General features: G+C 41.4%; 1 protein-coding gene and 1 long non-coding RNA gene across 6 annotated transcripts in view; one reads left to right on the forward strand and one right to left on the reverse strand.

Moving 5' to 3' along the window:
- LRP1B (LDL receptor related protein 1B) overlaps positions 1–25,740 on the reverse strand; it is a 776,343-nt gene that overhangs the window by 344,343 nt on the left and 406,260 nt on the right. The window lies entirely within an intron of this gene.
- Positions 1,434–6,925, forward strand: LOC308479257. 3 transcript variants are annotated; one of them, XR_013987583.1, is made up of 4 exons: positions 1,434–1,725; positions 2,914–3,626; positions 3,862–4,000; positions 6,559–6,925. It is a non-coding gene; the product is annotated as an uncharacterized lncRNA (long non-coding RNA). The 3 variants fall into 3 exon arrangements; XR_013987584.1 differs by having other exon boundaries at positions 1,435–1,725; positions 2,914–3,088; positions 3,477–4,000; XR_013987582.1 differs by having other exon boundaries at positions 2,914–4,000.

Consider the following 25,740-nt stretch of genomic DNA (forward strand, 5'->3'; position numbering starts at 1 on the left):
CACTAGATAGGACTTTTTCTGTATGCACAAAACAGCTAGAGGACAGTGCCACTGAGTGCATCAGAATACACACCTCTGAGTACCAAATAACCCTAGTTAGATGCCAACTTGCAACTATACTGAGCACCCATATCCTCTGTTGCTTTATTTTCTATATATTCTGCAAGTTCACATTCTGCAAGCTTATGTGGCTGGGGTTTCACAGTCCTACCTTCAAATTGAGTAAATTAATGTACAATCTCAACACTGTCATCAAACTCTGGAGGTCTCTGGTTTGTTTTACAGGTGCAGTAAAGCTGCAGGAGGCAGGGCCAAGGCATTATAAGGTTTAGATAACTACAGGATAGCCAAATGGGATTTAAACAAGCTACAACTTTATTGATGTCAGCAGGTTTTGGCATAGGCATAGGATTGATTATATTTATACGCCACCCTTCATCATAAGATCTCTGGGCAGTTCACAGATGTGATGTCTACCCTGGATCAACCAACCTGTCTGCTGGTTGGTTATTTTTTGCAAGGTTAACCACGGTTTATGATCGCCCTATACTGTACATCAAATCAGGGCGACCTCTTCAAGATCACCATTTGGGAGGATGCTATGGCTCATCAGCCCCCCCCCCCCGCCGGGTGTCTGGACAAAAGCACCTCCCCCCTGGATCCCTTAAGGGGATACCCTGAATTTGAGGGGCTACACCCCACTTCACTCTAGCTAAGGATTCAGCCCAGTGCCTTATCTGTCATCTGGTTGTGACAATTGCTATGAGGTGGGCAAAAATCCCAGACAGGTCTTGTCTGAAGGCAAATTACTTCCTGGCCCCAAATATGGTAACTGAAGACTTCTATAGCTAGGCCTGCTATAGAGCCAGGGAGAGCCAGGGAGCAGACCAGAAGGGGAAAATCTTTCCTCTGGTCTTCTCCCCATACCATGCCTCCCCCAACTCACCCACAATTGACTACATTGACTGGTGTGCCCAGCAGAGAAGGGAATTGCACCTTCCCCCCATCACACCCGAACTAGGAGGACATTCCAACTTGCTGCAGCCGAAGCAGACCACAACCTTCACTCCCCGCAAAGCTGGGGGTAAGCAGCCCTTTCCTAGTATTTCCTAGTATTTCTGACTGTTCCCAAACTGCGAAAAAAAGCACTGAACACAAAAGATCCCATCTTTCAATGATTATATGCAGACTCTTAGCCACATGCACAAAATATTGCTGCAGCTCTGAGTTCCAGAATCAATCTTTAAGCTTGTTTCTTGCCTCTTTATAGTATCTTCTTCCCTCAACGAATCTCTTCACAATCTTCCAAAGACTGAACCTGCCCTTTTATTCTCTCCAGTAAGAACCCTCTAACCTTTCACCAGCTTTACACAAGAATTCCAAAACCAGTAAGTTTAAATGGAATGTCTGATAAACGACCTATCACGTTCAAACGTTTTGAATTCTAGTGAACCATATAAAATCTGAGAAGCCTCACAAGTTACCTAGTCAACAGCTCAGAAACAAAGAATGCATCTTCCTGACTTTAGATGGCCAGATTTCCTCTCAACACACTAAACCAAACACAACACATACTTTGTTTCCAGCCAAACAGCATTCTGGTGCAGTGGGTGAGTGCTGCCCTCCCAAGTGAAGTTGGGGCTGAGTGGGAACACCAGAGTCAGCGTCAGATTGGCTCCTTCACAGCCCCATACTCAATGCCAACCTATCCCCCCACTCCCACAGGTAAGTGGCAGCCATGTGGTTTGGGGTGGATAGCTCAGTGGCACTGTCCCACCATACTAGCCATTACTTGTTCTTACATATAGGTGTTTCCTCATAAAGATAGATTCTTCACAGTGTATGTTATCAAGATCTACAGATATAATTTGGATCTTCTCTCCCCCCCCCCCCTTCTGCATTACTTGTGCTGGTCCAACACACTTCAGGAAAGACAGAAATTCCAGAAAACCTTCCTAAATGAGTATACCACTATGATGCTTTCATATTCCCATTGCTCAGATAATGTATTTTCCAAAGTACTTAAAGATTCTCTGAATGGAATCATTTTTTTTTGTATTTTTACCCAATTTTATATTTTGTAAAATTGTTAACAAGCTCGCCCCCATATTGCCAACAACAAAATCAGAAAACAACTTCTCTCTCTTTTCTATTCCATTGCCCACAGAAACAGAAATAAGACACACATCAATTCCCATTTGAGTGAGATTATATTACTATAAAATAATTCCTTATATGATACAATCTAATAACATTTTCTTGGAGCAAAACTTATAACATACATGTCATCATTTCTGGTAAAGAAAATGAAAAGGTTGTCATTTTCAGAGTGGCAAAGGAACCTAGAAATTCCTAAGTAATAACTGATAGACCTAAAAGAAAGTCGGGATATCACAACCCTGAGAGAGTTATTACTGTTGAGAAGAAGAAAATAGCAGCAATATTTGTATTGCCTTGGAAGACTTTGTTCTTTTTGATAGTTTTCCTCACACACTACATTCAGGCTACTTTCAAAGTCCAGCTGATCTTTTTAGTATTAGGTTCATCTCCATTGGAGCCCATTCTATAGAAAATGCCATCATTAATGGTCACAAGTGCCCTATTGATTGCCACTAAATCAGGTAAGGTTAATTGGCTGCTGCTCCTTGACATCTCTTTAGCATTTGACACCATTGATCACAAAATCCTCCTTGATCAGCTGAAGCCTGCAATTCAGTGGGACAGTGATAAATTAGTTTACATCTTGTCTTTGAGGCATGCAATTTACAGAATCAGAAAGAAGTCCTTCTGCCATCTACCACACAACACTCATCTGGGAAAGGGCAAGGGTGCTTGCCTGTTATTAAGAGCTTTCTGAGGCTTTTATTTGGGCCATAATTGCACTGAACTGAACACATCACTTGACTCTTCTAGCTCTTCCTTGGGTGGAGAACTAATCCGGCAGAGTTTTATATCAACCGAGGAGCTTGTCGGTCTACCAAATTATACCAGGAGATGGATATTCAAGACCACTGAGGTCTCATCAAGTCAACAGAATTGCTGAACTTGGATTTGGAAAATCAAGGTCTTCTTGAGCCAGAGACTTGCTGTGAGCAAATTCCCATTGTTTGGCTTCAGTTATAATGAAAACAATAAAAAGACTGTGATACACTTTGTACACTAACAGCACACTTGTCTACTCAGAAGTTAATTCCATTATCTTCAATAGGGTTTACTCCAGGTAACTAGGTATAGGATTTCAGCCTAACGTTGCATATTTTGCAGGGTGGACGTCCCATTGAACTGAGTGAGGCTACCAAGAAGACAAGCATTGGATTGGGCTGTAAAAGTGCTATAATGTCGATTAATAACTATATTTTATCCTATCAAACTTCACTGTGCGAAGTTGAAAAGCCAAGAAAGGTATTTTGTGTAATGCCTTTTACTTCCAAATATTCTACTAAATCTATTCACCATTTTTGTTGTTCTCCCTGCAGAGTCCCTGACTTTTCCAGGCAATTGCCATGAAGAGAGACAGAGAGAGAGAAGTAAGGGGAAAGAAAGGAACAAGAACATTGGTCATAAATCAAGCAAGCATGTGGCATATCCTTCAGATGAATCCATTTGAGCCACTTGTATTTTTTAGAGTGAGGCAGCAGTCATATTTTTAAAAAATATATGAAGGGGAAATTGCTAACAGTTTTTCACTGAGAAAGGCATTGAGGCTTATTAATAGTGGGCACCATGTTAATAAATGTTATGGTCCTCACCGTATCCCTGCTCAGCTTCAGAGATATAGGCTAGAAAGGTTGATATATGGCCAAACCTACGATGGAGCAAAAGTTCTTAACATTAACTACAGAGTGTCATGGCTTTTTACAGATTAGGAGACATGCATTTGTCAAAGAAGTCTCAAAGGAGGCAGCAATGAGGGTCAGATACACAGGCACGCTGAATGAAGTCAACCCATTCCCAGACTATACTACAATGAAGAGATGCAGCATTCTCATTGACCTCTAATGTAATTGTTCTTTGGGCTATTCAGTTGCCACTTTGGTTCCTAATAATCAAGGGGAAATGTGTAAGAATCTTTCTTACCTATTTATTGTGTTTATACCCCACCTTTTTCCTCCAAGGATCTCAAGGTGGCCTTTATGGTTCTTCTCCCCCACATTTAGTGCCACAACACAACCCTGTGTGGTATGTGAGGTGGAGAGGCAGTGACTAGTCCAAGGTCACTCAGTAAGCTTAATGGCTGAGTGGGGATTTGAATCCCGTTCTCTCATGTCGTAGTCCAAAACTAAACACTACCCAACACTGTCTTCCCAGTATTCTGATCACTGCTAACCCCCTTTAACTGGCTTTGTAGACCATACCACCATGCCTCAGACTCTGACTTTTGTTGGGAAAAGTGTGTTCTCCCTCATGGAGAGCACAGGTTGCGGGCGGGGCTGACAAGACACCTCACTGTTACTAGGCAAATGGTTTGGCCATCCTTTAAGCAGGGGCGGGCTGTTACTGGGGAAATCTAGATGTTGCCATTTGCTGATTGACAGCCCTATTTGTTAAATACAATGCTCGCAACGAAGAACTTCCTCATTTCGCTGCTTACTTCGGATCACCCACCCTCCCTTCCCTAATTTTAGGCTGTTTGCTTGACCTTGCTATGCCTGTCATGGGATCGTCTGCTTTGGGGCAGGGGCCTGGTAGGAATTTTGTCCATTTGGCTGATTAGTGTGTGCCACTTGGTTTTTGCCTACTGCGTAGCAAATCGTCACAACTTGTAAGGTTTGCGGTTAGGCATTGGTCTTGGAATTGGTTGGTGGAGGGGTATGGATTCGCTGTGCCTGCCCCTCCAAAATGCTGCTGCTGCTGCTTCAAGGGTTTTCTGTTAAAGGAACCCAGGGGCTCCCCATGCTTTTGTCTGAAACCCCCTGGCAAGGGGCTAGGGCCACGCAAGCCCCTGGGAGCATTCTGAGGAGAGGTGAGGCATGGTTCCCAGTCCCGTCTCTCTCCCCAGGTGACTTACCCTTGCTGACTTCGCGGGGGGTGCGAATGTCAGAGCTGTCCCCGGGCGGGGTCAGTTAGTGCTACCAATGCCTAAGCAACCACTCACATTGCTGTAATTTGAATAAAGTTGTGGCCAAAATTATGCCAAAAACCTTAAACAAAAATTAAGTGTCAATTGTGCTTTTCTTTGGGGGGGTGTCTTGCGGACCTCGACGCGCAACACCCTTCAACTTTGCAATTCTACAAGTGGGCAAGGGTCTTGCTATTTTAACCATTGGTCTTCAACTGCTGCACTGAAAACCATTTTTATTTAACTCTTCCAAAAAGAAGAAGAAGAAGAGTTTGGATTTGATATCCCGCTTTATCACTACCTGAAGGAGTCTCAAAGCGGCTAACATTCCCCTTTCCCTTCCTCCCCCACAACAAACACTCTGTGAGGTGAGTGGGGCTGAGAGACTTCAAAGAAGTGTGACTGGCCCAAGGTCACCCAGCAGCTGCACGTGGAGGAGCGGAGACACGAACCAGGTTCCCCAGATTAGGAGACTACCGCTCTTAACCATTACACCACCAGAAGAGAGCAGGCGCAAAGGAACAAGGAGCTCATTTTCCTCTACTAGCTATTCGGGGGGGGGGGGGGACTATGGCAGCTGATGTGTGTTGCACACTGGTGGGGAGAGCTATTGCAATTCTCTCTTCTGCATAGCTAACAAATATCATTTGCATTAAATAGGGAAAATAAAATGTGGCAGTAAGCTTCAGTATAAAGACCCAAAATGGAACTTTGTCTAATCCTAGATCAGAACACACAGTGTTCTACCTTTCCATCCTCCAGGTAAAAAAATAATAATGAAGGCTATACTTCTGATCTTATGCTTGGGGGGAAAAATGTTTTGCCACAGAAAATGCTCAGATAAAAATAAAAGTGTTGATTATATGAAGTTAGAAACAAAAGAGCTATGGGCAAGCTGCTAAAAACTTCTTTCACATGACAGCATTTTTTTTGTTTGTTATACGGATGTGACAGCAATTATAGGAGGGGTCACCAAACTTAGGGGCTGTGGGCACATTTGAAATTATGTGGAAGTGTCACAAGCAGCACCCCTTTCAGCTTCCATCTCTTTCCCCTCCTCAATGTCACTCTCCCTCCCTAGAAAGCAGGAAAGCACACATGTGTCTGAATGTGCAGGTGCAAAGACAAACACACGCACACACTTTGCTTTTCCAAGGGGTCTAGCTAGAAGTCAGATCCAGTATAATTAAAATGGATCCCTTTAAATTTGCATATTTTTATGCCCCCCACAAAGTGTAACAGATTAAAGCTTACATTGGTACACACAATAAAAACCAGAGATCCAGAAGTGCCAGCACTAAAAAAAACATTGCTCCAAGGCATAGATCCTAACAGAGCTTCATGATTTTTCCATGGTACATCAAAACCAGCAACATATAACAGAAGAAAATGTCCACACATAGGAGGCTATGAGTTGATGGTGGTTCTGAGGGAATTAGCAAACATTATGAGAATCTATATGATTCTGTGAATCTGATTATGTATTTGCACCACGGCAGAACCTATGAGCACTGGATCTGTAATTCTTACAGTTCAGTCAATAGCGACTGCTGGTGGCTGGAGCGTGTGTGTGAAGAAGCGTCTCTACCCTCATCGTTCAGCATGGACACAAGGTCAACCTCCGAGGGCCTTATGGCACCTCCCTCCCTGCATGAAGAGAGGTTACAGGGAACCAGGCAGAGGGCACTCTCAGTAGTGGCGCCCGCCCTGTGGAACGCCCTCCCACCAGATGTCAAGGAAATAAACTATCTGACTTTTAGAAGACATCTGAAGCCAACCCTGTATCAGGAAATTATTAATGTGTAATGTTTTACCATTTTTAATGTGCTGCAAGCCACCCAGAGTGGTTGGGGAAACACAGCCAGATAGGTGTGGTATAAATAATAATAAATAATAATAATAATAATAATAATAATAATAATAATAATAATTCCACCTTTTCAAGGGACTATGTTTCACTGGATCTGACAGGTGTGTGACTTCCCTCTGTCTCTGATACTCCATCCCCCTGCTCCATTCCTCTGACACCCTACTTTCTCCTCCTCCCTCTGCTGCCTTCCCCAGATCATTCTCCTTTCCTTCCTACCTTCCTGGGTCCTTTTTCAGCAGGGTGGGAAAGTAACCACACAGTCTACCTCATGACAAGGGAGGCACTGGAACTGGTGACAGGGCACAGTCTTCACAGGCACCAGATAACATCCAAAATGGCAGAATTGCATCTTGCGATGCCACAATGGAGACCACAGAGTTACATCATTTGTAAGGTATTCACCACATCACATCTGCCTGGTTACATCTGCTTGTGATACTTAGAAGAGTGACTGTCCACATGATTTACAAATACATGAGGCGATTCTCTATCTCAACCAAGAGAGAGAGGGAAGATTCTCTCAACTACTCTCCTTCCTATATATTGAACACACACACTTTTCAATGTGAACTATTAAATATATGATTCCCGCCCCCCACAGGCATATTCTCTTAGAATTCATAACTATTTTGCAAATAAAAAGGCAGTTGAACAGGGACTTAAAATATATCAAAAGCAATGAAACCTCTCAATGGGGGAAAAAGGGAACTGAAATTGAAATTGGCCTTCTAAATATAAATAAAACTACTTATTTCGTTTCTTTCAGAGGGAGTGCTGTGGGATTGCCCAAAGGATCATAAAAAATAGATTGTGACAAATATGTGTCTTATTTTTCATATTTCATAAATAGAATCTGACTTATTATTTATATTATTTGGGGAAAATAAGCTGGGACATACACATTTGCACACAGTGTGCTGTTTCATTCAGACCTTTTCTCTCCACAGCTTGTAATGAACTGCAAAAATATGAAGTGCAAGGTGGAACAAAAATTAGAGAGGAAATGTCTCAGAGTAACAAATACATATTTTATGCTTTCTGTAGCCTCTCTTTATGCTAGTTGGACCCATGACTGCATGGCACTCTCAGACCCATAACAAAAATTCCTAGGCTCCAAACTTCAGGACAACAGATAAAATACAATGCTTACTGAGGGGAAAACAAAGGTGCTATTCAGAAAGTATGAGGTGGGCTGCCTCCTGTCTACTTCTATTTCAGCCTGCATGTTGTTATTCAGATGTTATTCAGAGTGAAAAAAATTCACTCCATTTGTAAACAGACCAAGTACTAAATATCTATGCCTAACAGTCAAAATCATTTGCTTTGAATAGGTTGATTTCTTACCTTGCTCAACACAGAAAGCTTTCTTCTTCCCCTTTTGTTCAACAGGATACACACACAGACCCCTACACAAAACTGAAATGATATCCCTGGGGAACACCGTGAGGTGTGAGTTAAGGGAATTAAATAACTGACAGTTCCTCCAACCCAATTTAAAGATAACTCCCCTATTCACCTCTTTCATAATAGCACAGAACACAGCCTGTTGGGCCAGTATAGTCTATATGGACAAGCAGTGCCTCTGCACAATTTCAAGCAGCAGTTTCCCCAAACCCTACTTGCTTCCCTTTTCTACCTTGCCTGCTGATTGCAGCATCTGGGCTTGACGAGGCATGTGACCCTCACCTATTCTGAGCCTACTCCTGCTGAGAAATCCCAGAGCTAGTGAGCACCACCTGGCCAGCTGTGGGCCCTTGCCTGCCTCAGCCTCCTAAAGCTTCCCTCCCACTGCTCCCTATGCCTCAGAGCCCTCTGTGTTCACGGAGACAGGGGTCCCTCTAGTGATGGGTTCTGCTGTTCTGGTTCCTACGCACTGACCGCCACCCCCTGTCACTCCGTGAGTACTTCCTATACCAGGCATAGGCAAACTCAGCCCTCCAGATGTTTTGGGACACAACTTCCATCATCCCTGACCACTGGTCCTGTTATCTAGGGATGATGGGAGTTGTAGTCCCAAAACATCTGGAGGGCCGAGTTTGCCTATGCCTGTCCTACAGCAACCTCTCCTTCCCCATCCCCAGCTTGCCCCTGTGGGTCCCAGTCCTGGCTGCACTCCACGCCAGGATCCTCTTCTTCCTCCCCATCAGCCTGCCAGTTCATGACAGCACCAGTTCTAGTTGCATGCATCTTCCATTCCCACACACCTCACCAGTCCTCTTCCCTAAGATGAAGTGAGGACTGATATAAATATGTGAGTTTTTGATATAAAAGGAAATTGTGAGGGTGAACAACTGAACTTAGTGATTCAAACGCCAGGATCAGGAAGTCACCATCTACCCAACTAGACTAAATTTCATTTCTGAGGAAGCTTCTCATCAAGACTAAGTAAGAGAGAAAAGTTATGTGAATTCAGCAGCCTGCCTGGTCTCATGAATGCTGTGTATATATATATGCAAAATGAGATATCAGCTTGAAATACATGTTAGGAACAAAGGAAGCTAGCTAATACTGAATTAATATTGTCTGCACTGACTGGCAGCAGTCATTCCCAGCCCTAGCTGGAGACTTTGGAGACTGAAGCTGGGATCTCTCACATGCACAGCACTATATCGCTTGAGCTATCCACCCACCCAATTGGTGTTGTGATTGACTGCAAATAGGATAAGAGCCTTGGGGCAAAGCCCAATTCACAATAAAAGTAAGTATTACACTGAATTTCTTCAAAGGAAACCAAACCCAGGTAAATGCTACACCCCTGGAATTTTTAACTGTTCATAGAATTGGAGTGGGTATAAGAACTCATTATTTGTGAACATAGTCAGTAGTAATCTCACCAGGCAGGAGTGCTAGAAAACTGCATTTGAAGAGTTTGTACTATTACCGGTAACTATTAATGAATAAACTATAGTATAACTAGAACTCATAATTGGACAAAACAATTATCTGTATTCCAAATGCAGATGTAATACGTACTTTCAAAACTATGATGACGTAAATGACTCAAGTAATAATATACATTTCCTTTCTTGCTTTCTTATTTGTGTTTGACCACCCTCCATCCAGCGTTTACTTCATTTTTAAAACCAATTTATTCTTTAAACAATTTGACAGCTAAGAAGATGGAAACGTGACCCATAGCCTCTCCATTTTGTTTATAGGTTTATCCTTCTCAGACTGACAGTTAAGAAAATGGCAACATAACATCTTAAAATAAACTCAGCATTTGAAAAAACTTTTCTGACCTATACTACTGAAAGAGGAAATATTTATCATGTATTGTAAAGTTTGAGAAGAACAATGCACAAGACTAGCTGTGGAATCTATTAGTGATTCTTTGGAGGGTGCAAAGGAACAACAGTTTTGCTCTTAACAGTAACAACCGTCACAGAGCGTTGAAAAACCATGTACGTTCTTCACAGAAAACATTTTTTTCCAGCTTAACTGGAAAATGTTTATTTCACGTAGAGTGTACACTTTTCGAAAGCAATGTAATACATTCTTTCCAGATGAATTATCCAAACAAGGCTACATACATAATTTATTGTTCTTGTTTCTAAATGTGTATTTGATATGTTTGTGCTCTTTGGAGCTTTGGTTTATCACCTTTCTTGATTATATTAGGGAAACATAATTGAGTTAAAATATAAGTTAAGAAAAAAATATTGGGATACTGTACAATCCTATGGCCTTGCTGCATATTAGCTTTCAAATGTAGCTGCAGCAAATTATTTGAAGTTACTCTGACATGTGGGGGAATTATTTTTCACCTTTCAAGCTATCTGAAGGAATATGAAGGTGATCTGCACAGAATACATCCAAGACCTGCTAGTCCCCTTAAAATACCATGCTGAAACATCAGTGCTATAAACAGCCTCTGGAAGGTGACACTTCTGTGAATGTCACCAAGCTTATGGAGCTAAACTGTAATTTGCCCATTAATCTCCAATACTTTTGCTAACATGGGCTAATAAAGGCTAAGCTTGCTAGCACCCATGAAAACATTACAAAACCTAGCACCTCTCCAGAATTTTCCTAAATGAGAAGTGTTTTCTAAAAACAAGCTACAATTAAATTGAAAGAGAGAAAAACAAAAAAAGAGAGAGAAGTGATACTGTAGCTGCTACAGAACTGGCGAATGAATGCCAACACTGCAACAGTGCCAAAGAGGCCAATCATTTTGTGATGGCAGCTCCATGATTACTAATTATCAGAAGGTGAATCAGAAACAAACTGACATATAACTGCTGGTGGCAATTCTTTTTGTTTCAAACACAACAGACAAATGTAAGAGGCCTGCTGAGAATAAGCATACTTCAGCTGATGCATCCACTTTTTGGACCAAAGTATAATCTGAAGGGGTCATACAATATTTAAAATTAAAAGGGCGTAGGAGTGCCCCTTTTATCAAAAAATAAAATAAAATGCTTCTACCATAATAAACCTCAAGATTCTATAGCTTACTAAAAAGGGACTTGTTGTGCTTGAGACTTTGTGTTTATGATCTACCTGATATAAGGCCTATGAATGTGCCAAATTTCAAACAGATCCGGTACAAACTGCCACAGGCATAAGAGGCTTTTAAATGCTCAGAACTGACATGTTGACTCCTTTTACTGCAATGTTTATACAGGTACCCCATATAGTACTTTCTCATGAAAACTAACGTGCTTTATTCAGTCTTGCTGACGTAGACATGAGGTGGCATTCAAGTAAGTTTTACTCAGAGCAGGACCATTGAAATTAATGAACATGACTAAATTAGGCACATGCATTTTAATGAGTTTACGCTGAGTAAATCTTAGTTGAACACCACCCATGATTTCATTGGTTTGACAAAGTTCTGAGCGTTCCAACGTGTTTGTGCCCTGTTAAAGCCTGTGGCAGCAACTACTGGCAAAATAATACATTGCACATGTATTATTTGAAGCAAAAATTTGAAGCAAAAATTTGCACGGAGTTCAATATTTACAGAGGGATGCTATGTGCAATGCCAGTTCCTTCCGTTATTGAATATGACTGTGTGATGGAGTGATCAGATATGGGGATGTTACCAACCTTTTGGAGGCCCACAGATATACCTGAAAAGCTGATAAACTATCATGGAGAACTGTACCCCACAATCCTGAATGCTCCCGCTGCAGCTCCACAGACATCAACACATCCCTGTAAGCCCTAGCTCACGGGCTCCAATACCCTCCTCAACCTACAACCTCACAGAAACAGAAACAACACTTTCAGCAGACTCTTCCTGTACATTGATCCGTGAATGCTGGCACCATCCACACTGACACTCCCCTACCTAGTAGGCAGTACTTTAAAATCCATCTAAGTTAGTATTCTCTTAATGACAGTGACTACTCAGATGCATCTGGGTGATCCGAAATGTGTATCTGGGTGATCAGAAAGAAAAATCCTGTAGGAGATATAATGCCCATGGTAACAATGCAGATCTGTTAGTCAGGTGCGGCTAGGCCAGTGAACAGATGGATCGTGGCCACAGACTACAACTGCTTCTGCAATAAAGCCAGGCTCAGGTTCAAACAGGCTCTCAATTAAAGGGAGCTGTGTAATACAGAGGCTAAACTGAAAATGCCTTCTGAGTTCTGATGTGACCTTGAAGTTCTGAGCTTGAGGCATACTTGGCGCTTCCAACCTTCAGGGCTGCAGTATGGCCTTCAATGTCCATCTTCCCTTATGGGTTACACATGCTGTTCTGTGATAGAAATGCTAAAGGCCTTATACTCCACCTAATTCAGAATATTTTTTCAAGTGGTGTAACAGCTGCTTTGGGACTCAATATTTTCCAGCCTCTGCACAGTGAACAATTTTTCTGTAATAGGTTTTCCAAACCCTAAAGTTTGCCTATGTGGTGCCAGGTAATTTAAGGGCCCACTAACAAGCCAATCATTGCAGGAATGCTTTCTTCTTTTATTCAACATTTTGTTTCACTCCCACCTGACCTATTTCCACCTGCAGCAGCCTATTTTAGCTGAGCTGCAGTTTGTTAGCTAGTGATATTTTTTCCATTGATTCAAACTACCATCCTGGGCAAAGTTGGACAATATAGAGAAAATGCAAGTTATTAACATTCCAAAGAGTAAGAGAGGCTGTTAAAGGATTTGTGGTCATTAATTAAAATGCCAAATGTGTAATGTCCTTAAGAGCTGTTATGGAACTTTTCAGATGCCCAACTACAATGCAAACTTTTTGTGGAAAATGGTCCTTAAAATCTCTCTTCCCTTACACTTCTTCCATGCAGAGAAGCCAGATGCATATTCCTGCATTGCAGGGAGGTGGACTAGATGATCCTCGGGATCCCTTCCAACTCCACAACGATTGTGTAATTCTAGGAAGCTTTTTAACTGTACCCTGCTCAAACCAATACAGTGGGGCTTCAGGTCAGGTTTGCTTTGCCTTGTCCCACATCTCAGATTTCAAGTAACCCACTAAGCCCCTCATGCCTCCCAATCCTTGGACATTCTGTATGCATAGTAAAACCCTAATATTTGTTATATGCTTGAATTATGAAAATGATTGCTTTGTAAGAATACTACAGCATAAGCCTTCTCTTTCACCATATGCCGAATACAAGGCATTGCAAAACTATCACTAGGATGTACAATCCTCATTAAACGACATATTATTTATATTAATCTTTCTCTTTTCAAACTACACAAAGTCCTTGTCAGAAGCAGGGAGAATGGGCATATAAAATAAAGCACATAAAGTAAGGCACAGATATAAGCCCTGAGTTAGAGCCATTTCAAGTTGAATGGGGACATGTAAATCCTGCTGATGTGTTAAGTGTAAATCGTCTTGAAAATCATGCTCTGCTTCAGCATATATGCAAGGGTCAGAGGAACACCTCAGATTTGAGATCCCACCCGCCCTTGCTTGATGTGGTAAATACAGGGGACTTCCGGGTTGGCGCCATCGCCGAATGGCGGACTCCCTCCGAGCTCCGGAGGGAGCCTGCTCGGCAGGGGCTGGGTCCTACCGCACCGGCGATGCGGGGACCCTTAAAAACCACGGCCACGGAGGCCGTGGACATGGAGACTCGGCTGGCACCGCTAGCGCCCTCCCGACTCGTGAAGGAGCCTTTTTAAAGGCTACGGATCGGGTGCCGGGGAGAAGCGTGGTGCTTTGAGTCCTCTGCTATCCCTGCCGAGCGCAGCCGCATGCCATCCGGCGGAGAGCGCTGACTTCTTCTATTGAAAATTCGGACTTCTTAACAACAACCCGTGAGTAATTTGGAAACCGGGTTCAAAAGGAGAAAAAATTTTTTTTTTTTTTTTCGGATTGGACACGAGCGGGGGGGGATCCAAAAAGGAAGTCAGTCCCCCTCCCTACTGTAAACCTTCCAAAACAAGGACGGGGAAACCAAGGTCCAAAAAGATTTGTATTGCTGATAAATACTAAGAATTCCACGATGGGGAACTACAAGAACTGTGCTGGAGGAAGAATTGAGGGAGAAGGAAAATGTGACCCCCCCCCCCTGGGAACCGGGGTGATTGAAGAGAGAGCCTGGTGAAAAGAGTCGGAGATTTTGACAGCTGTCAAAGTAGCTGTCAAAGTCGGAAAGCAGACAGGATTTTATTATGAGAACTTTGCTGGTTAAATTTGTTACAATTTGCTATAACCCGTTAAAACTTGGATATAAAATGGCGAAAACATGGATAACAATCGGACTTTTGGACTAGAGAAAACAAAGTTACAACAATCCCCCTAGAGGAGTTTCGGGACATTACAAAGATGGTCGTAAGTGGAAAAATACCATTGGAATTTTACAGGACTGGTTATCTTCTGGGAAAGCTGCAAAACGGAAATAATATTTTGTCTACAGGGTGTTCAGCTAAAGGAGACAATAGAATTTTCTATTGAAGAAAGGAAGGGACTGAACGCAAGTTTTTGTTCCTGAATAACAATAATCCCTGCAGAGTTACTAAACTTCTGAATTAGAACGTTTCAGCAGCGGAACAAGAGGAAATTGGACTACAACTTGGAAAGAACAATGGGGGGAGTTTTATTAAAGATTTGAAGTTAAATGTTTTAAAAAATAACTATAAAAAGAAAAAGCCAGCAAGGAGTTGGGGGAAATAGGTGATTTATGGACTTTAAGAATTCCAGGCAGATAAAATGGTTTGGTGGTCAGGGGGAAATTAAACCGGGGACAGGGGGGGGAGAACTAAAATCCAAAGGCTTGTCAACTTTTTTTTCTGAACTGGCTCTTTTTCACCTATTATACTTTTTATTTCTTATTTCTTATATTTCTATTGTGTGGGGTGTCCTTATCTTTAAAAAAAAAGGGAAATTGTGGAATGAAAATGGGGTGGGCCCTGGGGAGAGAACTTTTGTCTTTTATTAAGGGTATTGATGAGGAGTGTATAAATTTTAAATTCGAATAATGATCTAAACAAATTAAGTTTTAATTAGAACTGAGAGCTTGTGGAGCCAACAATATGAAAGGGGAATATGGTAGGGGTGGGGGAAGGGGGGAGTCCCGGAAAGTGAATGTATGAAAATAAGGCTTTGAATGTACTTTAATCTTTACTTTCTGTATTTTTGAAAATCTTAATAAATATCATTTAAAAAAAAAAAAATGATGTGGTAAATACATAACTTTCTACTTATATTACAAGTTAACCCCTTAATCGATAACCCAGTTCATAATCTGAGGTACATTCTGGGTGCCATAATATAAAGCCAAAAGTATAGTAATCAAGACTGATTGATTGCTGTTGGCTTACTCTGGAAATATTGTTAACTATTTTGTTTCTTAATGCCCATTTTTATGTTGTTAGGTTTGAATGAAACTGTGCTGTTTTGTGTATGATACAAGATATTCAGTCGGACAGAAATGACTTATCTGACTTTTCCGGGGATGAAAATACTACAAAAGGTCATTTGACATTACTTATCTTCCTAGTGTTAGCTTAGTAGTAGCAGAGAATTATTTGGAAAAGATATATGTGGTATATCTTGTTGGGGGGGGGGAGCAAGTAGAACTTACTGTTAAAATAGAAGTCCTAACATTCTACATACACTTCTACAGTAGAAGGCATATCAAACCCAGTTACTGAGATGAAGCAGCCTTCAGGATGAAGTGCCGTGGCTGTACTTGACGAACATGAGCTATAGCATTGCATGCAAGTGTTTTGTATAACTTCTTGCTCAGCATAAAATCTTGCTCTTTTAAATATAACAGCGGTAAGTTCAGTTCTCAGGTGCTCTCATTTGCCAAAGGAAGTCTGTTTGCTGCATTCCTTGTGTGCTCTGCATGAAAAATTTATATCACTTCTTGAAATGGGTTCTAAAACTCTACAAACCCATGATCAAACTTCAGTACATAAAAAGCTTATATATCACATTTTCATCCACTGATGCTAATGCATTAGCTTACAGTATCAGGAGGAGAGACTCTGAGAACTAAGAAAAAGCCACCTATACCAGTAAATATGAGGGAGGCTGCACGGAGTAAATTATCTGAAGGAGACAGATGTCAGGGGTTTGATTAATGGATCAGAGCAGAAAAAAGAGGAAAAGACCTCTTACGATCTCTTTAAATTGCTGCATTTGGACAAAAGACATGGTAAACCTCCCACTTAGGTTTGCAGATCTAGCAGTACCTGAACTTATCCTGAACTTTTATATGGAAATGTTTATATATAGCAACTTGTCAGATCATTCTGTGGTCTCTATAGCAGCAATCATGACACAAATTGCAGTATCCGGTAGCTGCTGCCAAATACTAGAAACCTTAGGGCTGACTTATACAGGCATGTTAATCATTTGACAGCATCAAGTGATCACACATCAGACACTAGAAACAGAATGTTTGTGTTGTTTTCATTTCCGGGCACAGAATGGCACTTCTAGAATCCATGGCTTCTGCTTGGAAGGCAAAATTACAGCAACTACAATCCCACAATCCTTTGTAAGAAGTGATGCTCATTATTTCCACAGCAGTGGACCCAGGGAGAAATGACCACTGGGAGGAGCACAGAGAGAAGCAGCTCTGTGGTGCACCTGTAGCAACAAAACCAGATGCCTTCATCTGTGCCACCTGCTGTAAAACATGTCTCCCCCATATCGTCCTCTACAGCAACAGCAGGCGCTGTAAGTTTCAGTGGTTTGACTTTTTCCTCAAAGATGCACTCTTCCATTGTCTCCCGAGACAGGCGGATGCCAACAACGATTTCCAATTTAGTGACTGTCCCTAGTGAACTCTCCCTGTTATATACTCCCTCTTTTGAAGGTTTGTGTGTGTTTCACTTGGGAATGAGGGGCTTCTGCAGAAGGAGGAGAACTTGCCCCCCCACCCCACCATTTTCCTTGGAGAGAAAAAGTAGACTCCGAGGCAAGTGAAAAAATGTTTTTCCCCATCACTAGTGCAAACTGTAAAAACTGCACAGGCACTTATCAGTGGACTATTAATGCATTATTAAAATACAGTGGTATGTCGGGTTAAGTACTTAATTCGTTCCGGAGGTCCGTTCTTAACCTGAAACTGTTCTTAACCTGAAGTACCACTTTAGCTAATGGGGCCTCCTGCTGCCGCCGCGCTGCTGGAGCACGATTTCTGTTCTCATCCTGAAGCAAAGTTCTTAACCCGAGGTACTATTTCTGGGTTAGTGGAGTCTATAACCTGAAGCGTATGTAACTCGATGTGCCACTGTATGAACAATTAAAGAATGTCCTAAACATTCACAAGGCAGAATGTTCTTCTGCCTTGTGAATAAGACAATAAAATCAATATTCCTTTAATGGTTGTAGGTGGTCCCTTGATTCAGTTCACCAGCAGGAGTGCAGGATATATGTATGAGAGAGAGAGAAGGAGAGATTTTCAGCTTTGAATGGGCAGGTGCAGGGAGAGAGAATGCAACAGATGAAAGTTAACCTAGCTGGAGTTTGTTAGAACTGGGTATCTGGCCTAGGGGTTGGTGCAAGCTGCCACCTGAGAATACAAGGGTGCTTGTGCTCTGTGTATATATTTATGAATAAAGCACATAATATGAAGGAGCCATTAACTCTCTAGTGCTCTTTGTTTTATTGGAAAAAAAATCCTCCAGTGTTTCCACTTAGTCAGAAGTGGCAAGCATGGAACAGTATTTTGGGTCATGCTTGTACAGTAGTGGACTGACTACTGTGTAAACACTGAACAACTGACTCATATGGGGGGGGGGAATGCCAGGGAGTATATACAAAAAGTTATTGTGCAATAGCAATGTCTGAAAAGATGAGTAGATGTTTGGGATGATTTGGAGAAGGGATCCCATATGCCAGCATTTGCCACAGTTCAGCCTTCACATCCCAAACCACAATGTGCTACAGGCAGGGCAAAGTACAATAGAGAGGCTTGGCTGTGTACACACAACAGTTTAAAGTGGATTTGATGCAACCCCTGTTTTTTTTTGTTTGTTTTTTGCGTGAACCACACAACATTGTCCTCCAACAGACAGCCTGTACGTCCCCTCCAAAGGCATAGTGTGGGTACTTAGTGGTTTGTTATGTGTGTAGTGTCATTTTTCTGGGTGCCATTTTTCACCACACAACCCTCCTTCCATTGGCAGGGTAGTTCTCAGTGGGCTGCTGCTGCTGGAATTATTATTCCCAGTGTTCTGTGCAAGTTTGGTTCATAGGAAAACTTGTCTCTCAAAAATAGGAAAAATTGACCACTCACACAGGTGACAAATATCTGTGAGCATACCCACCGTGGATATCATGTTTCCAGAACTCAGGGAAGTATTAATTACAGGAAGGGCACTGCCCACTAGTGTGGACAGGAAACATTGAGACGAGAGTTCAATTGAAAGTTCGTGCATGCACAAAAGCACATTGATATCTACACAGCCTAAGAGTGTGAGATCTTCTTAGCAAGTTCCTTGCTCAGCTCAGCCAAGAGGTAGCCGTAGGCAAGTCATTGTCATCCCCATTCCCATCTCCTCCTTCCCATTTTCAATACAGGAATAAGTATACTGAATTATTATATAGTTCTGTTTTAAGTCACTATATAAATGCTAATGATGATATTTCCACTTGAAGACAGATTTACAAAGCAACAGTTCCACATTATTTATTTAAGTGAGGCAAGCTGCATGCTACAGGAGGAAGCAAACCTACGCCTCCTAGGATCGCTAACAATTTTTTCAGCTATTGTTTGCTACTGAAATTTATACATAAACCATCCACTTAAACTTTACTCTTAGCCTTTCAGAAACCCATGTAATTCAGCATACTATTTCTATCCAAGCCAGTCTGTGAACTTGATAGCCATCAGTTTCTTGTTTCATGTATGATTTGCTACAGTTATTTTCACCCCACTTTACATATAGCATAGCTAATACAGAAAATTGCAGGCAAATCACTACATTTCAAATTCTTACTATGCAAGGAGAAACCGAGGGATAAGGGCATCAAAAATTAGCAGGAAAACAATTAGGGGGAATGGAGGACAGTGCATTGCAATTAAATTAAAAACCACAAAAGAAAAAGATGAGAAACTGCAAAAAACGTTGAAAGAACTAGAGTAGGCTACCTGATAATAAAAGCAGAGAAAAACACTTGTGAAACAAAAGTCTGGTGTAGTACTATGATTTGCCATCCCATAGAGTGATTGCTGTATCCTGAGATACAATCATTTTTCAAATTTTGTAAAGAAAGAAACAGCATTCAAAAAAGACCTTCAAGAACAATGGGCAGCAGCTGCAACATTCGCCTTTTGATTTTGAAAAAAGTGTGTGTGAGAGAGAATGTGACCTGATTGAGAAATGTAACTCGGCATCAGTAGCTTTGACCCATCCTCTTTCAAAAGAAGAGAAGTGCACCCTGACTGAGAAAACAGTGCCTGGAAAGCACATTCTCCTAATCTCTCTGAGGAAACAAGAGCCAGCTGAGCTCTACCAGGCAATAAGCCTCTCTGTTTGTTCTCCTTCAAAGAGTGACAAGAAGACCTCACAGAGAAAAAACAAAATAAGAAGGCCTCCTTGCTTGTCAGTAGAAGAACTGCAGAACAACTGAGAAACAACTGCAGAATCTCATAAGATGTACCCTATAGATACCCGAACATCTGTGAGGTCATGATCCAAAGTGGTGAACGTTTGTTCTAATATATAGAGGGAGAGAGAAGAGAGGAGTTGCTCTCTCAAAAGCTTCCTCAAGAACTTATCAGCCCACACAGACAACCATTTTAGCAGTATCTTGCACTGATATAGGGTAAACAAATAAAACTAATATCGTCACTCGCTGAGATGACAGAGCTCACCCAAGGCAGATTGGTAACTTATATGGGCTTAGAGTAATGGGGAAATAAAACATTTGCACCACTGGCAATTTCCTCCACCAACCCCAAATTGCATTTTGAATTCGGAGGAGTTTAAAGAGTCATTTTGAAGTTCTGTGGATACAGCTTCTAAGAGGTGAAATTCAGAAGACAAAATAGCCCCTGCTGGATCACAACCATAGATTTTGATCTCTAAATGGCAATTATTACTGAAATTAGCACCGCAATGAGTAGGTTTACTTTTACTTTTTAAAAATAACTCCCTTAAATCAAATAAGAAGAGCAAAAAAAATAATTCCTTTCAAACCACTAGGATATATTAAAGTCTCACTTTGCACTTCATGCTAGCTTTAATAAAGCCAAGAAAGCCGCAGAAAAGCAGAGCAATGCACATAAGTGGGTTGTAGTAATTTGGTTCACATTGTTTAATTAATAAATCCAGTAACTCAAATGAAAATATACCGTAAAATGAAATTAAGAAAATTATGCGACTCATGCACAGGATATGCTTATCTTTGGAATATAATAGCGGAATTAATGTGTGTGTGTGTGTGTGTGTGTGTGTAAAAGAAGAATATTGTTTGGTGAGAATACTGGGTTGTATCTAGAGGTTGAGAGAGCAGAAGAAAGTTATCTTCAACAAATATTTCTTCTCCTCTCCTTTCTACTTTCTACCCCCTGTACCTCTTGAAGACACTAGCCAGAGTTTGGGTGGATGGGGTGGACAGCGGGGGCTGTTGCATGCAGGGATGCACCAAAATCAGGTGAAAGGACCTTGCAGCAGCAGAAATTCCACTTGAGCAACATCCTCCTGCCCAATTTCAGATTATTCCTCTTCTCACACTGTAATCAAGTATGATACAGTGCCCACCCCGCCCCCATTCAAGAGGGCCCTCAACCCACTGTAGGTATTTTTTGTAGGGTTGGAGGGGGAAGTACAGGGGCTTCAAACAGGAGATGGGGACAGAAAGATCAGTTGAGTGACCTGCCTTCTGCTCACACAAACACTGGATACAACCCATTCATAGAAAGGTTTGATCCATATCTGAATATTTGGAAAAGCATCATGCAGCTTTCTAAGCAAATGAAAGTTTAGAAAGAGAATGGTTCATATTTATAAATGCACACAGACTAAACTTGAGAGTGATATGACATTGATCACATCTCAATTTTTAAAATGCTTGGAATAGTTTTACCTATTAAATTATTTTGAAAAATTATCAATGGATTGTTTTATATATCTATATATCTGAAATCCAGAGACCTTTCTGCACCCATTTTTAGGGCCAAAGCATTCATGGAGATATTTAATCCTTTCCTCGCATACCTCTTCCTCTGAAAAGCCCTCTTCCTAAAGATGCTATTAGCTGCATTTGGAAACAAATAACTTGGGCTGAATCCAGTGTTCACCTTCTGCAGATGGAAAGCCTTCTGATTTAGCATAGGGAAGATGCTGTGGAAGAGAAGGCAGGTCATTTTTCATCCCCCAACCTCTACACTGCAGCAGGTGGCTGTGGGGAGAAGTGAGGTGCCAGCAAATGTTGCCTTCCTTTCTCCTGGGGGACACACCCCCTGAGTGGAACTTCATTTGAGCATGCTGCTACTGGCTGAGGCGAAGTCCAGCTCCAAAGCAGATGTTGCAACTTTTTGTCCCCTTATCTCTCCCATTTCTGATCTGCACAAACACACTGCTTTGTATGGTGAAGATTTACTATATGGTGAATAGAATCTATGGGGGGGGAATGTAAATGCAGTGTAAATAAGCTGGTCACATGCCAACAAAATACATAAGTTTGGAACGTAGTGAGGATTGGCCACCTTTTTAGAAGTCAGCATTAATTCAAGAGAACAAAAGCAAAAGAGGATAAAAAACCAGATCAATTTCAAGCGGCCTCAAGTCACAAAGGATACCTGCTTTTAAAAATTCCACAATGTTTTAAAGATCTCAGACTGCCATGGAATACATTTAAGGAATAAAAAAATCTTAGCTCAGTCAACACAGTTTTGCGTTGTGTCCACCACTTCTGCTCAGAGAACAGTAAAAGAAGAAGGCTAATGGCGATGTTGTTAAAATAAAGTTAAAGAACGTATACAGACTTAGCAGCTGCAGCTTAACAAATCAAACACAAACAGTAAAATATCCATCAGTGATTCCAGTCAGCTTCCATAACTTTTATCCACTATCTACAAATCTCAGCATTAAATATTTTCCTCTGAATTAATTAAGAGCTCTCTGATACATTATCTTTTTTCAGTGGCAGTCTGGACATGTGTCAAGCTGCCCGTAGATAAGATGTTATGCTGAACACAGTGGAAGACAAGCAAGATGTAATGCAGAAGATAATCACTTGCATGAATGAATAAAATGAACTCTCCCTCCTCCCAATTCAGTTTTGCAATGTAATTATTAGAATATTATTAATTCGTACCTCTGTAATAGATTACCAGGTTTGCATATTAGGCACTGCTTTATGAAAGTGAGTCATGGGCAACTTACAACCGCCAGGAGCCCAAGCCCACGTTCCCAGCATGTTTGCATTCTTCTTTTAGTGATATCTCCACTGGCTTTGCCATGTCCACAAAATGGAAGGTGGCAGGATCCCCAAGGATAGCTTCAGGCACAAGGCCTGTTGGCAGACAAACTCTGCATTACAAAGACATCTGCAAGCAAGACATAAAGGCTGGCAACACAAACCCCTCTGTGTGAGAATGCCTTGCAGACCATAGCAGTGCCTGGAGTCAAGTTGTGTATCCACAGCAGTGACTAGAGGAGAAATGACCCTGGAAGAGAGAATAAATGCTATGGTGCATCTGCAGCACAGCCAGATGCCTTCATCTGCCCCAGCTGCAACAAAACATGTGTCTCCCATATCAGCCTCTACAGCCACAGCAGGCACTGTAACTCTCCAACTGTTTCACTTCACCCCCAATGGCACAGTCTTCCATTGTCATCCGAGAGAGATGGATGCCAACAGCAGACATGGCTATGCTTCAGTTGGTTGTTCCTGCTTCCTTTAGAATCAATGAGTTTGAGACATGCTTAGAATGACTGAATCAAGAGTTTTACACAGATTGTGGACAGTGGTCTGGACCCAAAGAAGCATAAGTGTAATTCCATGTATTCAAAAATACGTTGGACAACTAGCAGCCTCCCATGCTCATAACGTTTTATACTTGCGGAAACCATTTCAGCATGGTATAGAAATTAACAAAAACAAGAATACTAATTTGAAACTGAATGGATTTTGCAAACAGGTTTGAATGTATGATATGGAGGTGAGCCATTCAAAGGGGGAAAGTCAGAGAGATGAGCTTTTTAAAATCACCATCCTGATTTTACCCTAGGCTTTGAAGTTAAAGACACTCCAGTGTTATGGGATTTCTCATGAACAACACTCCTCAGCTCAGTGACCTCCATCAAGTGGATTTAACCTTGTGATTACCAAACATCTCACCCTACAAGTATATAATGTGGGCTGAAACTGATCAGTCACATGAATAAGACAAGTTTTAGCTGTGTGCTGTGGATCAACTTTAGGATTATGGTTTCAAATATTTGCTGCCTTTTTTAAAAAAAGGAAAAAAGCAGGGGTTGGCTGGCGATTTGCATCAAGTAAGCAGAGGGAGAAATCAGTTACAGTGGTTTGCTGTGTTAAGGCTGCTACAGTTACAATCCTAACTTAGTTCAACAGACTTATAACATCCATCGACAAGGAAGGAGTTCTTGACTTGATCCTGACCAGCTTCAGTTGAAAATGAATGGGGGAGGCAACCCATCTCAAACTATGCTTTTTAAAGTTAAGTTTGGGAGAAGGAGTGGGTGGATGGTGAAGAGCTCAACATCCACTCAGAAAGAATCCTGGGGGTTCTCATGCTACAACACACAGGGAAGAAAGAGAGTTGCCTAAGCCAAGGAAAGATCTGGATAAGGTCTACACATGAAGAAGAAGAAGAAGAAGAAGAAGAAGAAGAAGAAGAGTTTGGATTTGATATCCTGCCTTTCACTCCCTTTAAGGAGTCTCAAAGCAGCTAACATTCTCCTTTCCCTTCCTCCCCCACAACAAACACTCTGTGAGGTGAGTGGGGCTGAGAGACTTCAAAGAAGTGTGACTGGCCCAAGGTCACCCAGCAGCTGCATGTGGAGGAGCGGAGACGCGAACCCGGTTCCCCAGATTACGAGACTACCGCTATTAACCACTACACCACACTGGCTCTATGAGGATATTTCTTCCTTCGCCCTTGGTAGGCAAGCAAACTGTGCTTGTGCTTAGGGACTATGGATCACTGAAGAAAGCTGAAAGGGGATCGGAGGAATCCTGCAGATAGGGGAATTGGCCTTTTTGTTACAACATGCAATGAGCGTGCCTAATGCAGCTTGTTGGAGCCCCCTGCCCATATAAGCAATGCACAAAAAACCCTTATCAACCAGCCCAAACCCCATCATTAGCAGTGGGCCCTTCTTTGTGTCTCACTGGCAAGCACAACTCATTGTACAGTGACACAGGACAGGGCCTTTCGTGTTGTGGCCATTCAGCTATAGAATTCTCTCAAACCTGTTGGGTTTCTGCCAAGTTAAAACTTAGCCTTTTAACTTGGCTGTAAGCTCAGTGCTACAGCATAGACTTTGCAGCTTCCTATGTTGCTATTTCTTTTCCTAAGCATTTGGAGGAAATTAGCTGGGCTGTTTAAGGTTCTTGTTTTATTCTGTACTGCTGTATGCTATTGCTGGTTGCCTTTTAATTATTGCATTTCACTGGACTTCTATGTGATGTTATATTCTTTTGAAATATGTTGGAAACCACACTGTGTTCATCATTTTTGATGAAGGATGATCTAGATATTTTTAAAAGTAAAATTAAAAATTAAACAAAACTGCCATGCAACAAAACTGTCATATACAGAAGACCCAGCATTGAATATAAGTCCAGACAAATATCTTCTTTTAATTGTTCTTTTCCATACTGTGTAAGTCACAGCTGAGCAAAATGAGTATGTTTGATGGTGAAATTTGGACGAAGCACAATAGAAAGGCTTTTCAACCTTTGACTTTCATTTTGTAAAGGTATAAAAAGGATAAAATACAAGACAGGAGCCTGAATTTTAATGGCACTGCTATTGTTCTTGAGCTTCTCAAAGTCTTGTTAGCTAGTTCACTTTTGTCTTAAATCTTCTTCTGACATAGGTTATCCAGATGGAACTGAGAGCAGAATTTAACTTCTGAAGCCACAGACTAGTTAATAATTCTGTTACTGTTATGGATACATGACCCATAAGAGAACCTAAATCTCCTTTGGCTGTTTTGGCTTAAGCTTTCTTTTTCTTCCCCACCCCCTAAAAAACACTTCAAATTCTTTTATTCTTCAAATAATCAATTTTTGTCTGCTATGTATGTAAGGAATGGCTGCTTTGAAACAACAAAATGTCTGACACAGAGCCCACAATTTCAGTAGCTGTTTCCAGCTGTGCATGCCAGATCCATAAATAATTAAGATAGTGGATACTTAATGAATCAAAACAATGTTAATGAAATGT

Source organism: Podarcis pityusensis (assembly GCF_964106645.2).
Source record: "Podarcis pityusensis genome assembly, chromosome: 1".
NCBI lineage: Eukaryota > Metazoa > Chordata > Lepidosauria > Squamata > Lacertidae > Podarcis > Podarcis pityusensis.